Source organism: Camellia sinensis, chromosome 12 (genome assembly GCF_055761805.1).
Source record: "Camellia sinensis isolate YWXY chromosome 12, ASM5576180v1, whole genome shotgun sequence".
NCBI classification, from domain to species: domain Eukaryota; kingdom Viridiplantae; phylum Streptophyta; class Magnoliopsida; order Ericales; family Theaceae; genus Camellia; species Camellia sinensis.
Window position 1 is genome coordinate 18279370 of NC_138972.1, and position 14356 is coordinate 18293725.

Sequence of the window (14356 nt, forward strand, 5' to 3'; positions counted from 1 at the left end):
GCTATGCATCGATTACCATCAACTCAATCGAGTCACAATCAAGAACCGATACCCACTCCCAAGGATTGATGATCTTTTTGATCAACTTAGAGGCTCAAGGTGCTATTCAATGATCGATCTTAGGTTAGGTTACCATCAACTATGAGTTAAGGAGGATGATATACCAAAAACTACCTTTCAAACTAGATATGGTCACTATGAGTTTGTAGTAATGCCCTTCGGACTAACCAATGCACTGGCAGTATTCATGAGCCTAATGAACAAGATTTTCACACCATATCTTGACCAGTTTGTAGTAGTGTTCATTGTTGACATCTTGGTATACTCAAGGTCTGAAGAAGAGCATGAGCAACATTTAAGGATTGTCCTTCAAATTCTTAGGGACAATCGGTTATATGCCAAGGCAAGCAAATGTGAGTTCTGGTTGAATGAAGTGAAATTCTTAGGGCATGTAGTGTCTGAGAATGGAATTGCGGTGGATCCAACCAAGGTGGAAGTAGTCTTAGATTGGAGACAATCGAAAACCGTGTCAGAAATCCGCAGTTTCTTAGGATTAGATGGTTACTACCGAAGGTTCATCCAAGATTTCTCCAAACTAGCTAAACCAATGACTCGTTTGACGCAAAAAGGAGTAAACTATGAGTGGGATGAAGCTTGCGAGAAATCCTTCCAAGAGCTAAAGAAGAGATTAACTAGTGCGCCAATTTTGACCATCCCGGAATGAGATGTGGGGTACACTATGTATTGCGATGCTTCTAAGGAAGGATTAGGTTGTGTGCTCATGCAAAATGGAAAGGTAGTCGCGTATGGATCCAGGTAGTTGAAACCACATGAGCGTAACTACCCCATACATGACTTGGAATTAGCAGCCGTAGTTTTTGCCCTAAAGCAATGGCGACATTACCTGTATGGGGAACAATTTGAGATTTTCACAGATCACAAGAGTTTGAAGTATCTATTTAAACAGAAGGACCTTAACTTGAGACAGAGAAGATGGATGGAGTATCTTGAGGATTTCCAATTCACTCTCTCATATCATCTCGGTAAAGCCAATGTAGTAGCATATGCTCTAAGTCGCATGAGCAGAGGGATGATGGCTAGAATTTCTTTCAAAGAATGGGATATGGTTAAGACACTCAATGAATTTAGAATCCAAGTCGAATCTCAAGATGCAAAGGTATACCTTGATGCACAAAAGTTGATGCCTAAGTTGATAAGTGAGATCATGGAGGCCCAGAAGCACGATCAAGAAGTAGCCTATATCAAGGGACATCTGGAATCAGGCGAGCCAATGCTCGATTGGGTAATTCACTCCAATGGAAGTTTAAGATATCAAGGTAGATTGTTTGTACCAAGTAACGAGTTACTTAGAGAAAAGGTACTGTAATTGCGGTACATCCAGGAGGGACTAAAATGTACAAAGATTTGAAGAGGCAGTATTGGTGGAGCTGAATGAAGAAGGATGTGGCTAAATTTGTAGCAAAATGTCTAACATGCCAACAGGTGAAGGCGGAACATCAAAAACCAGGAGGAATGTTGCAACCCCTATCAATAGCCGAATGGAAGTGGGAGTACGTGACAATGGACTTTGTGATAGGGCTGCCCAAGACACCCAGAGGGCGCGATGCTGTATGGGTAATAGTGGATTGCCTCACTAAGTCAGCACATTTCTTACCCTATAAGATAACCAATACTTTAGAGTCTATGTGCAGGCTCTACATTGGGAAAATCATTCGACTACATGGAATTCCGATATCTATTGTGTCAGATCGTGATCCACGGTTCACCTCTCATTTTTTGGGAAGTCTGGAAGAAGCCCTAGGTATTGAGTTATGTTTCAGTACCGCCTTTCATCCACAGATAGATGGGCAGTCAGAACGCACCATCCAAACACTTGAAGATATGCTGCGAGCTTGTGTAATGGATTTTCAAGGAAGTTGGGAACGACACCTACCCCTAATTGAATTCTCCTACAACAACAATTTTCAAGCTAGCATCGGTATGGTGCCTTTTGAAGCATTATATGGACGACCTTGTAGATCGCCGATTTGTTGGACTGAAGTGGGTGAAGTAAATCTGATAGGTCCCGAACTTGTTCTAGAAACTACTGAGAAAGTCAAACTTATCCAACAATGATTAAAAACTGCTCAAGACCGTCAAAAGAATTATGTAGATAGGAGGAGAAGGCCACTGATGTTTGAAGTAGGCAACCATATGTTTCTAAAGGTATGACCTAGGCGTGGGGTAGCACGATTTGGAAGAAAAAGGAAGCTATCACCACGATATGTTGGGCCTTTTGAGATATTGGAAAGGGTGGGTGAAGTGGCATACAGACTGGCTCTACCCCCGCAGTTAGCAGGGATACACAACGTCTTCCATGTAACTATGTTAAGGAAATATATCACCGACTCGTCACATGTCCTCAATTGGGAAGAAATCAGTCTTGACGAAGATATTACCTTCGAAGAAGGACCGGTAGCGATGCAACATAGTCGAGAGAAGAACCTTAGAGGCAAGACGGTTCACTTAGTAAAAGTTCTTTGGCGTCATCGGGGAATTGAGGAATCTACTTGGGAACGCCAGGGTTGGGTGAAGGCAAACTATCCTGAACTTTTAGAAAGCAGTATATAGTTGAATTTTGGGGACATAATTGTTTTAACGGGGATAGGTTGTGAAGCCCCTGAAAAATGTATTTTCTTTAAAAATCCTTACGTTTGAATTATTCCCTTAAAGCCCCTTAGTTTCTTAAATTATTTCGAATCTTGCCTGTTAGTATTTTTAATTTTTATCGAAACAAGAATATCCTAGCCGAATTAGGTTCCTTAGCCTAATTTAATTTAATTCTACATAAATAAGGTTCCAATACATGAGTTTAATTCCAAGCCCTCACTTCTTTTATTAATTTCAAGATTTGCCCCAAACTAGTACATGTACTTTTTATACTATAGTACCACAAAATCAATTTGTGGATCTATATATATATTGGGAATATCTCCATAGTACATATATATTGAATAGAATATTCTCCATTTCCCTTCCCCATGGTCGGCCAACCTAGGGGAGTGTGAGGGATCAATTTTCAAGGATTGTAACCATGGCATTCTAAAAGCAAAAGGACCAAGTACCCCTAAATCAAGGGATTGTGTTCCCAACCTAGTTCCATTCCAACTAGAGACTAACTAAATCTTGTCTAATCACATAATTAAGTCCCCTAATGACTCCCTATTCCGTTTAGACTCCAAGTAAATCCAAACTTCTCAATCCAATTCCAACTAATGGGCCTTTGTGTCTTTTCACACCAAATTTGCCTATATATACAACCACCCTCTTAGCATAGCATACACAAACAACACACACACACACACTTGCATTCAGCCTAGAGGAGGGAAAGGAGAGCAAGAGAAAAGTCTTGAGAGAGAGAGGAAGGAAAATGAGAGCAATCTTGTTCAACTTGGCCTAGCCTAGCAAGTAAGCGACAACACAACCCTCTCTTTTATTCTCCTTTTCAAATACATGCTCTTAAGGGTTCTAAACATTGTTTTCAGATGTGTTTTAGTGATTTTCTAGCGTTAAAAATGAAAAGAGTTGAGCCATGATTCTACTCTTCTTGTAGTTCCCCTTATTTGGTACAAAACTATCTTTTTCATACCGATCTCTCAAACTTTCCAAAGGCACACCTTCAAGGTAAATTCTGAGTTTAATATATATTATTTAGCATACTTTCATCACACAAAAGAAAAGAAAAATTTCCCTTAGTGGATCTCTTTCCTCACAATTCTTCTTGTTTTAGGTATTGTGCATTAAAAATCTGTTTTTACAGCCAACTTTCAAAAATTCTAGAAAAACGTATAAAAATCTTATGGACCTAAATTTTATGCCAAAATATTCCTTAAGAAGTTAGTTTTCAATGAAAATTGGTTTCATTGAAAAAGAGTGAGCAGTTTGTAAGAAAATCCAATTTTCGTAAAGGTCGACGAATCTGGACAGCGCTGGAGTGTTTCTTAAATAACTAAAAATCTAGAAAAGCTATCCCATTTCTGAAATATGTTCAGGAAACTAGATTAAATCCTCTTCGAACCATAGGATGGCCGAGTTCACAAAAAATCTGAAACAACCCTTTCGATTTTAATCTTTAACGGGTACTAAATCTGAAATTTCTGTTTGGCATTGGTATTTCATGCTATTGTGTTCATGAATATGCTTGTTAATATATATGAATGTGTCTTAATATGTTATCACACTTGCCATGGTTGTATGTCTTATATTTTAGCCCTTCAATGATGCTTACACTTATGCAAGTTTATTCTAGTTACTTGCTTGTACTAACTAACTTAAAACATTAATCTAAACGGAAACTTAAGGGGGTGGCTAATGGGGTCTCGATCACATGAGTATTATTATGAGATAAATTTATATCCCAATTGAATTGTTTGGCGGTGCGTGTTTCCTTTCGAAAGTTACAGTCTTGCGCAAGTAGTTGTTCGAAACCTTTGAGCGGAGCGGTTGTATTCGGATCCTAGGTGGTTTGGTGTAAGAGGGGAATGGGCAAGGCCCTATTTTACCATCTCTTCTGATGCCCTGTGGTTGGCACTAGGCGGTACATAATCATTGGTAGGCATCCGAGGTAAGGTCTGCAACAAAGTAGCAAAAGTGGGGGCATACCGAATAATCCGCGTCCGATTCTTGTGGTTGGGAGGATGAAGTCTCTTTGGGGGATTTCTAGTTTACTAACACCTAACTTTGTAACCCTTTGTTTGTTTAGTTGAATATCTTGCTTCATTACTTGTTGTCATATTTGGGATTTTGTATTCGTCTAGGAAAAAAAAACGGGGTGTGTGAGCGTTTACTGGGCATTCAAAGCTCACGGCGTATCATGCTAGGTGCCGAAGAGGAGCTTATAGCTGGAGACCACGAGCCAGAAACCTTCGAAGACATTTGGCTATCTTAGAAAAGTTAGAAATTTCCCATTTGATATTTTGTAAGGCTCATATGAAGATTTAAATTCTCTTTTGGGATGTAATGTAATGGAATGAGCTTTTGTAATTAAGGATATTCACGGTTATTATGTACTTATATTCTAACACCAATATAACCCCTAACGTTGCTTATGAGACCTTTTGTCAATACCTCTTAAGATCTGCCAAAAAGGTAGTGCGCTACCTAAGAAAGGTGGACTTAGAAGGGAGGCTAATTTGACTCCTCCGGCGATCTGGGATCTTACTTGGTTATTGACCATAGGACTTATTAGTGACTTTCCCTTGACTATAACCAATAGTGTAGAATTTGGGCGTCACATTTTAAGCAAAGTGTAAGTCCATCTAAAAAATGTTCAACTTGTTACAAGGATTATACGGGGTGTGTTATTGAATTTCGGGAGCGTGTTTCACTTGTGAGAGGATAGAACATCTAATGAAGAATATGTTTGAAATTTTTGTGGTAGAAGAGATCAATCAGAATATGTCTAGTACATACAAAAGTCTTAAGTCAGAATATGATATATTTACCGAGACTGTTTAGTCGGATGAAGCCATGTGCTTTTGGGGATACGTTTAACTACTGAAGCCATAAACCTATATGGATTGGCTTCTCAAGAAACATCGTAACTTCCATATATGAGTAACATTCTTGTAAATGTTCACTTTCAAAATGATATTCGCAAATGTAAAGATATTTTTGTATAAACGATTGTTTTAGAATTTGGCTATGCTATTCTATATTTTGCTCTCGAAATGTTTTGACATGATTAGTGTTCTAATGCTAGTATTTTCTAAAATGACAAGATGTGCTGCAGAAGTCTGAAATACTTATGATATGGTACGTTTTATTGAAATTATGTTCTTAAGTGTATATTTTGAAACGTTATGAAATGTTATGTTTTCCAAATGTTATGTTTTTCTATATGATAACAACCATAAATGAATTCTCTGTGCATAAAATATTGGACCAGATATCGTTCTGTCAAGGTTAAATATGTCTAATGATATTGGGAATTATCCTGTCACTTGAAAATCTCTGAAAAGTCTGATAAGTTTATGATAATATGCCTCTAAACAACGTGATGTGTGAAATTATAAAAGGTTTGATGAACCTTATGTATTACATATTTATGAACAATGCTTTGATCATGATAAGTGTTTAGTTTTATTAATCTGAATATGATCTATCTCTCTTTTGGGATTGCCTTCACTACTTGTATATAAGATGTCAATTTGTTAAGTGATAATATTCCTTTAATGTTCAAAATTTTTTGCTATAACTTAACATATGAAACAGTATCTGGGGATTATTAACCATTTAATGAAAATACATTGAACTCATGTGAAGAGAACATTGAAGGGTAAAGAAGTTACTTAAGAAGGAAGAGAAATAAAACGGGACAGAAATGTATAATTTGTTTTCCTTGCGAGTAACACAAGTTTGGAGGACCAAACTTCCTAAAGGGGAGAAGACTATGATAATCTAACCCGTATTAGACTTAATTATGCAAGTGCTCATGTGTGTGATATGAATTTGCATGTTTACTTGTGTGAATTACTTGTTTGAATTATGTGGTTATGAATTTCTATTTGTTAGGTGTAGGAAAATCTGTCAAACTCACATCTTTGAACTGCAAACTGACGGTCTTAGAGGCGACATAAACCAAAACGGGTTACATATCTATGATCAGCATTATTTTTAGAGTCCAATGTGAATTTTTGTAAAAATTTGATTTAGAAAGAATTAATTAGATTTATTAAGTGAAACTTTAGTTATTTAATCTTAACTTGGATTAACTAATCGTAATCAATTATGAACCTAAGTTAAGAGTACTAAATAAGAGCTTGGTATGAAATTATGAGTTAATTGGGTGTGTGTTGATTGTGATTTAAAGTTAGATCTGTTGATCGTATAATTATCTATTATGATTATGACTTTGAAACTGAAATTGACGACTTTAATGGGTCCAGAAACCGAAATAGAGTGCATGGATAGGTTAATGGGAATTTTTAGAGTCATCTGAGAAGTTGAATTGAAATTTCATTTTGGCTGATTCGTTAAGTCATGTTTGGCTCTTATTATTGAAGTAAGCTTTTGGATATAGAAATTTATGAGACAAGTATAAATATAAGTGTACTCAGCTCATATTTTGCTCATTCTTATCCCCTAGGAAGCAAATATCTGAGGGAAATAGAGGGAGAAGAAGAGAAAAGTGTAGATATTGAAGGGGAAACTTAAGATTTAGCTTGGATTCTCCAAGATTGTGCAAGAATAAGGGTTTGTGAAGGCTTTAAGTAAGATTTTACCTCTCAAACCTTGCAGATCATGAATTAAGAGTTGGATTTATGGATTTTATGGAAGCTTTTACATGTATTTTGTCATATAAGGCAAGAACGTGGAATGATTTCATGAGATTCATGTTTATAACTTGTTTTCTTGCATGATTTCTATGATTCTTAAAGATTTCAAGGGACTTTCTCGATGGATTTTGGAATTGTATCACATGCATAGCTTTTGATTTTATTCTTGACTTCAAGTCTTTGAGCTTGTAAATGGAATTTTGGTTTTTCTTTGAAATTACGATTTTGATTGAAGTTAGAATTGTTTAATTCAACATGGTTTTGAAAGGTTTTGGGTCTTGATTTGTATAAAATGAAGTTGATTTTGTATAAGGTTGAGTTCCAAGTTTAAGCAGAATTTTGGACTAGTTTTTAACCCATACCGCACGTGCGGCCTGGAGCCCCGCACATGTAGAACATTTTCTCCGCTTCATTTTCGATTATTCTTTAATTGCACGTATGGTCCGTACATGCAAAAGTGGTTGCCGCACGTGCGATTTTCAAGGCAGACTAGGTTGTGTTTTTGCTCTGTTTTCCTGACTTCTGGGCCTCCATGTGCATGGTTTTCAAATGTATTTTGAAGACATATGCATCTCATGAATACGAAGAAATCTAAAGAATGAATAAGAAAAATGAACTGAATGACTAAGTTAATGCAAGGACAGTTAGGCCATATGAATATGTAATGATATGATATATGTTGTACTATATGCATTGTGATTGTTGGTCAAGATGCGAAGACCGTACAACTGTCTCTGGAAGCCCACTGTGAGTAACAGTATTGTAAAGATATGTTCTTATGTATTTATTTTGATACACGAATGATGTGAATTGTCTGCAATTGTGTTTTATTTGAAATGCATGAGGTTCAAGAATGCTATATGTCCTGTGAATATGAAATGTGAACCTAAGGTCGTTCTGTTTAAGTGATGATATGTTGGGCCCAAGAATGTTCCATTCTATGTGAGAGATGGAGACATGCAGATGTTCTGTCTACTCTACAAGATATGTTTGGACCTGAGGTCATTCTGAACAGCTGTTAATATGTGGGCCCGAGGCCGTTCTGTATTATTATATATGGCCCGATGGCCAATCTGTATTATATGTGGGCCCGAGGCCATTCTGTGTCATGGGTGGGCCTGAGGCCATTCTGATAGATGTTGGGTCTGAGGCTGTTCTATGAACCCAAGGTCATTCTATAAATGTGATTAAATAAAAAGTATGAATTTATGTTATTATGCTTACTATGCTGTTGGGCCCGAGGCTGTTTTGTTAATAAAGGTGATTATGGATAACGTTGTCAATGTTGTACTTTAGATAAGTATCATGTTCATATAACATGCTTTCTTTTAATTCAAGATTAGTCCTTCGACTCTTTTTATTTTACTATTATTCATTGATCTTCGCTCACTCCATTTATATACTTGTATGTAGGTGATCAGCCTGGAGGTAAACCCTATAGTTTGCCTCAGGATGTTTTTCAGTGGACCCGACATGTCGAGTCTCCAAGTTGAAGCATTGTCAGTTTGGTTTTATGTGAATGTTAAGTCTTTTATTTTGGTCCGTGATAAGTTGGTTTTGACAATGTAACTTGAGAATTGGGATATGTGGATAAGTGTTTGATCTTGTTCATATAAGCACTGCTCAATGGGCATTATGTTATATTATTTCCTTCCGCCTTAGGCCCGCTATTATAAATATTTGTGGTTTGTATGAGGTCGTAGGTAATTGAGTGATTACTGGCTGGTCATGGTCCAAAATTTTAGGGGCGGGCTTGGGTCATGACAACGCACCTCCTTTTCAATCCTTGGTGGTGGCATTTCTAAGATGACCTTGATCTTGGATGGATCTACTTCAATTCCTCTCTGTGTAATTAGCAAACCCATTATTTTCCCTACAATCACCCCATAAGTGCATTTTTGTGGGTTCAACCTCTGCCTGTACTCCCTAATCCTTTAAAAAAACTTCTCTAGTGCGATGTACTGGCCTTCTCGCTCTTTGGATTTTACAATCATGTCATCTTTATACACCTCGACTTCTTTATGGATCATGTCGTGTAGTATTGTGGTTGCAGCCCTCTAATATGTAGCCTCGATGTTCTTCAACTCGAATGACATGATCTTGTAGCAATAGGTACCCCATGGCGTGGTGAACATAGTCTTTTCTTTATCCTGAGGCGCCATCAAGATCTAGTTGTACCCCAAAAATCAATCCATGAACAATAACAAGGCATGGACGGCAGTGAAGTCTACCAACTCATCAATGTGTGGCAATAGAAAATTGTCCTTCGAACTAGCCTTATTCAAATCCTTGAAGTTGATGCAAACTCTGATTCTGCCGTCTTTCTTCAAAACAGGAACGATGTTGACTAACCAAGTTAGATATTCGGATATCATCAGAAATCCTGCATTGATTTGTTTGGTGACTTCTTTAATTTTCAGTACCCAATCTAGACGAATTCTGTGGAGTTTCTACTTGACTGGTCAAGCGTCGGGGTCGAGAGGGATCTGTGTTGTACAATGTCAGGATTGATTCCAGGCATGTCTTCACAGGACCATGCAAAAACATCTTAGAAACCTTTTAACAAAGCGATTAAACAATCGCGTTCCTTCGAAAACAACGTGGAACCAATCTGGACTAAGGGTGTATCGTTCTCAGTACCCACGTTAATTGCAATGATCTCATCTATGCAAGGCATAGCACACCTCTCCTTCTCTTGGTCAATCAAGTTTTTCAAAGTCCAAGGAATTTCTTCTTCATCGTTTAAGTTAAAATTTTGAAAATCGTTATCAGCACAGCAAGCTAAAGGCACAGAGAAGTAAGCAAAATCAACTGCATTTCCATTGATAAAGTCAGGGTCTTACATTACAGTTGACTCAAAAGAAAAACTGACAAAAGACCTAGACAGGACTTTGGCACTCGGGTTACCCCCCCTAGAAGTGCCAGACTCAAACTCCTCAGACTGACTCGAATTTGACTTCGAGGCAACAGACTCGGTGAAATCAGACTAAGGCTCATCATCTGATTAAGAACTATCAATAGAGCTCCTCTTGATTTGCCAAAACTAGGCATGGAGGCTCGGCTATGTCCATAATGAGATCGGTGTAATCCACTACTGGTTCATCCTCGATCACAGAGATATTAACACTATCCCCCAGGTTCATGGGCTCAGCCCCTACATTGGAATCCTCCAGGAGGTCAGCCAGTGTTATCCCCAATAGTTCCTCTTTATCTCTATCTGAGCTTGCACTACTGTCTTGCCTGATATTGATGCTTGGGTCAATCCACTCCACCTTACTATCTGACAACTAGTGATTGAGAAAGATCTCAAACCCAGGTTATTTCTTCTTTGTTTCTTCTTCGACCCACTGCTCCGAGAATCCACAAAAAGGGAAGTCTTTTCCTTGACGGACAAAGCGTCTCTTTAGGGTTCCCCTGATCGGCTTATAGACCAACTCAAATTGCCTCCTGGCTTTCTTTGCTTTGATTCTCTCCTTCAATTCGTCTCCCATCCTTTTCCAATCCTCGGCAGTCGACTCATACCCCAACCTAAAAGCATGGGGGGTTATAGCTTACTTCTTTGGCAACAGTATTTCCCTGCCTTCCACTTTTACCTAGTCCCGATCTGGGAAGGTGTCCTTGCTTGTTCATCATATATATATAGATTGGGCACTCACATAGTCCCCCTCATTCTTTGCCATGACAGTTTGTACCATCGTACCTATGCCAAGGAGAGCCTAGAGAGGAACACATCCTTTTCTCCATGCAGTATTTCCTATGAGCGTGTGGTGGTTCCCAGGGAAAGGTGGATTAAAGAATAGCCACAAACAGTCGTAATCCCCCTTTTGAACGGATACTTCGCCAGTTCGTATACCGTTGAAGAAACAACCTTCATTTGGTGCAGCCAAGGTCTGCCCAAGAGTAGATTGAAGGTTGTTGGCACATCCATCACATGAAATTCAACCTCATGTTCGAATGGACCAATCAGTATTTGGCTCTTAAAAGTTCCCATGACATTGCGACTGGTATTGTCATAAGCTTGGATGGCATGGGTCGTAGGCGTGAAGTCAGTGGGCTTGAAGCCTATGGCATAGGCAGTCCTTGCCAGATATACATTGATTGTTGAGCCGGTGTCCACCAACACTACTGGGATCTACTTCTTTCGGCTTTCCAAGGTTACATGCAGAGGTTTGTTATGGTTGGCCCCCTTGGGTGACAACTCTTTGTCTATGAAAGACAACAATGGAGTAACATCCCCATATGTGACCAAAGACACCAGTTGGTTGGGCGTGACGTCTATAGGCGGCTTGGTCTTGTTTAGCGCCTCCAGGAATGCCTGCCTGTGTTCCCGGGAAGCCATCTGCAGCCCCCAAATTGAAATATCTGCCTGGATTTTCTTTAGTTGCCTCAACCCTAGGTCTTCTTCTATCTCATTCTCTTTCATCTTCTCGACCTCTTTCCCAGAGAGTTCTCCTTGGTCTAGGGATGGGGGTTTGAAATAGGGACCACTTATTGTCATGTGATTGATCTCTTCCATATACCATGTATTGTCAGGAGTGCCGGTCTTTCACCATTCATAGATGCAAGTGAAGCTTAGATCATTGTCCTTCCACCATTCTCCCGTGGTCATTGCAAGGCCACTGTTTAGCTCTACCCAAATCATGTTCACATCGCACCTTCTGCAATTAGGTAGATATGGCGAGTTTAGATAGATTCCTGAAAGGATCTCCTTCTTCCATGTTTGAGTACATGCTCTGTCGGCACATTACTTCTCCTCTGAGGATGACACAATTTTTGCCTCGCGATAATGTTTCAGTTTCCTCGGCATCTTCTCTCTGTTACTAGATTCCCATTCAGACTTTTCTTCAATGTTGACGTCGCTCTCCCTAACTCGATGTCCTCTTTTCCTTTTCCTTTTACCTGCTTCCGGTCTAGTTTTGATCTTTGTATCTCATCCATTCTCTCTTTTGAAATTGTTCTAGCACTTGTTTCTTTTCAGCAATAGTCATGTCCTCAGACTTGTTCTCGTCAATTTCTCCTTCTTTCGGACCCTTTTCTTCGGTCTTCCTTCCTTCAATCTTGATTGTCTTTTTTGTCTGCTCCTCTATGTCAGATTCCTCTTCATTGCTTACCAACCCATGGCTAGATTCAGGCTAGCTCCGATCCCACCATCCGATCTGCACACTTCCCACATCCTCTTCGTCAAAGAAATAAAGGTTCTCTAAGTCTTGCTCTATCTTTACTAAGTCATCAAGATTTTGTTCAAGCCAGTCATCAAGACTTTGCTCAGGCCTATTTTCTTCAACAACATTGATGCAAAGTGAGTTCGGTAGTATGATCGCTAGCTTTTGTTGGCTAGAAGCCACAATATACTAACTGGGATCAAACTCTTCCATGGGTGATGGTCCCTTCCCCGTAATCTAGGTCTTAGACAACCCTTTTTTCAATGACTTTCCCTTCTCTTCAACTACCACCGCCACCACAGGCTTTGGTTGTGTTTCAAGTGTTATATCCATCATGAACAAGTCTATACCTTCAGGAATAACCACCTCGGGTTTAGGCAAATGGGATGGGGTGATTTATATGCTGGGGTTGAAGACAGGCGATAGTGTTTAAAAGGCGGGAGATAGTGTTCAGATGAGGTTGATATTTTTGGGTGGGGGGACTTGGTTGTGGGCGGGCAATGGGTTGGTGGTTACATTTGGCTTTGGGGCTATGATCTTATTGTCGATGAGATCCTGGATCTCATGACGAAGACGAAAGCAACAGTCAGTGGGGTGACAATGCTGTTGGTGGAAGATACAGTATTGAGTGAGGTCAAGTTTGGCTGGAAGTGGGTTAGGGAGAGGTCAAGGATCAAGGGGCTTAAGATGCCCTTTGTCCATCAGAACCTTGAGAGCATGAGTTGGACTTATGTGAAGAGGAGTGAAGGTTCCAAATTGGTTTCGGGCTGGGCCGGTGGTTTGTGAGGTTGTGCTAGCGAATGGATCGACCATCTTGGCTGTTGTGGTGACGGTACTAATTTTGGCAGGCCTAGGAATAATGCTATTGCTAGCATTAGTACCTCTAGTAAACAGCCTTTTTGCTGGTTCACTTGTTCTTTGGATAAGTCCCTTCTTGAAAGCACTCTCAATCTGAACCCCCAATTAATGTAAAGCAGCAAATGTAGATAGTGGTACGACTATCATTTTATGTAACATGTCTGGTTCAAGGTTCTGAACTACTGATTGAACCTGTTCCCGCTCTGAAGGCCTGTTTGTCATTTGAGCTGCCTTTGCCTTCCTCTAGCAATGAAATTGATAAAGGTTTCCTTGGGATTTTGTAAGGTTACCTCCAGGTCGCTGATCATTACTTCTATCTCTAGTATTGTAGGATTACTGATTAACAAATCACTTAAATAGTTCTTTCCAGTTACGCTTGGTCGAGTCTTCCAGTTTGGCATACTAGGTGGCTGCCACTTCTGATAAGGTCCTTTCAAATATTGACAATTTTTGAGCTTGTGTGAAGCCCATTGGTTTCAAGATATCTGAGAAGAGACAGACATGGACAATAGGATCTCCACTTCCATCAAATCTGTCAATGTGCTTTATTTTGAACTTCTCGGGCAATCTCACAGAAGCCTCAGTTTAACTGTCTTCAATGTCTAGGATGGAATTGAAGCCTTGAGATTTCTTATGCATCTTCTCCAGCTTGGCGATTTTTATCATGGCAGGATCGATGTCATTGATGTTGAAATGAAGAATCCTCCATGAGGTTGTGCTGGAGGCTTGAAAGCCTGAGCCTGTGCTAACACCTCTTGGAGATCCTGAACTTGAAGGTTTTTAGTTAGCGAAGGTGGATCAAGATTTGGCTGGGTAGCCGGGACTGGATGTGTGGTAGATGTTGATGCCCTAGATAGGCGTCACATTTCAACAATGGTCTGATCTTGCATAACTATCCTCTAGTTTAGTGTATCCATGGCCTGTTGAAATGCTGTCATCATAGCCGTAACTTCATCCGCACTTTGCGCCATTAGAGATCTAGACGAGTCAGATATTGGT

The 14356-nt window shown here is 39.5% G+C and overlaps 1 pseudogene; it reads left to right on the forward strand.

The window, feature by feature from the left end:
• Nucleotides 1-211: 211 nt before the first annotated feature.
• Nucleotides 212-724, forward strand: LOC145803421 (putative mitochondrial protein AtMg00860 pseudogene; annotated as a pseudogene).
• Nucleotides 725-14356: the final 13632 nt, after the last annotated feature.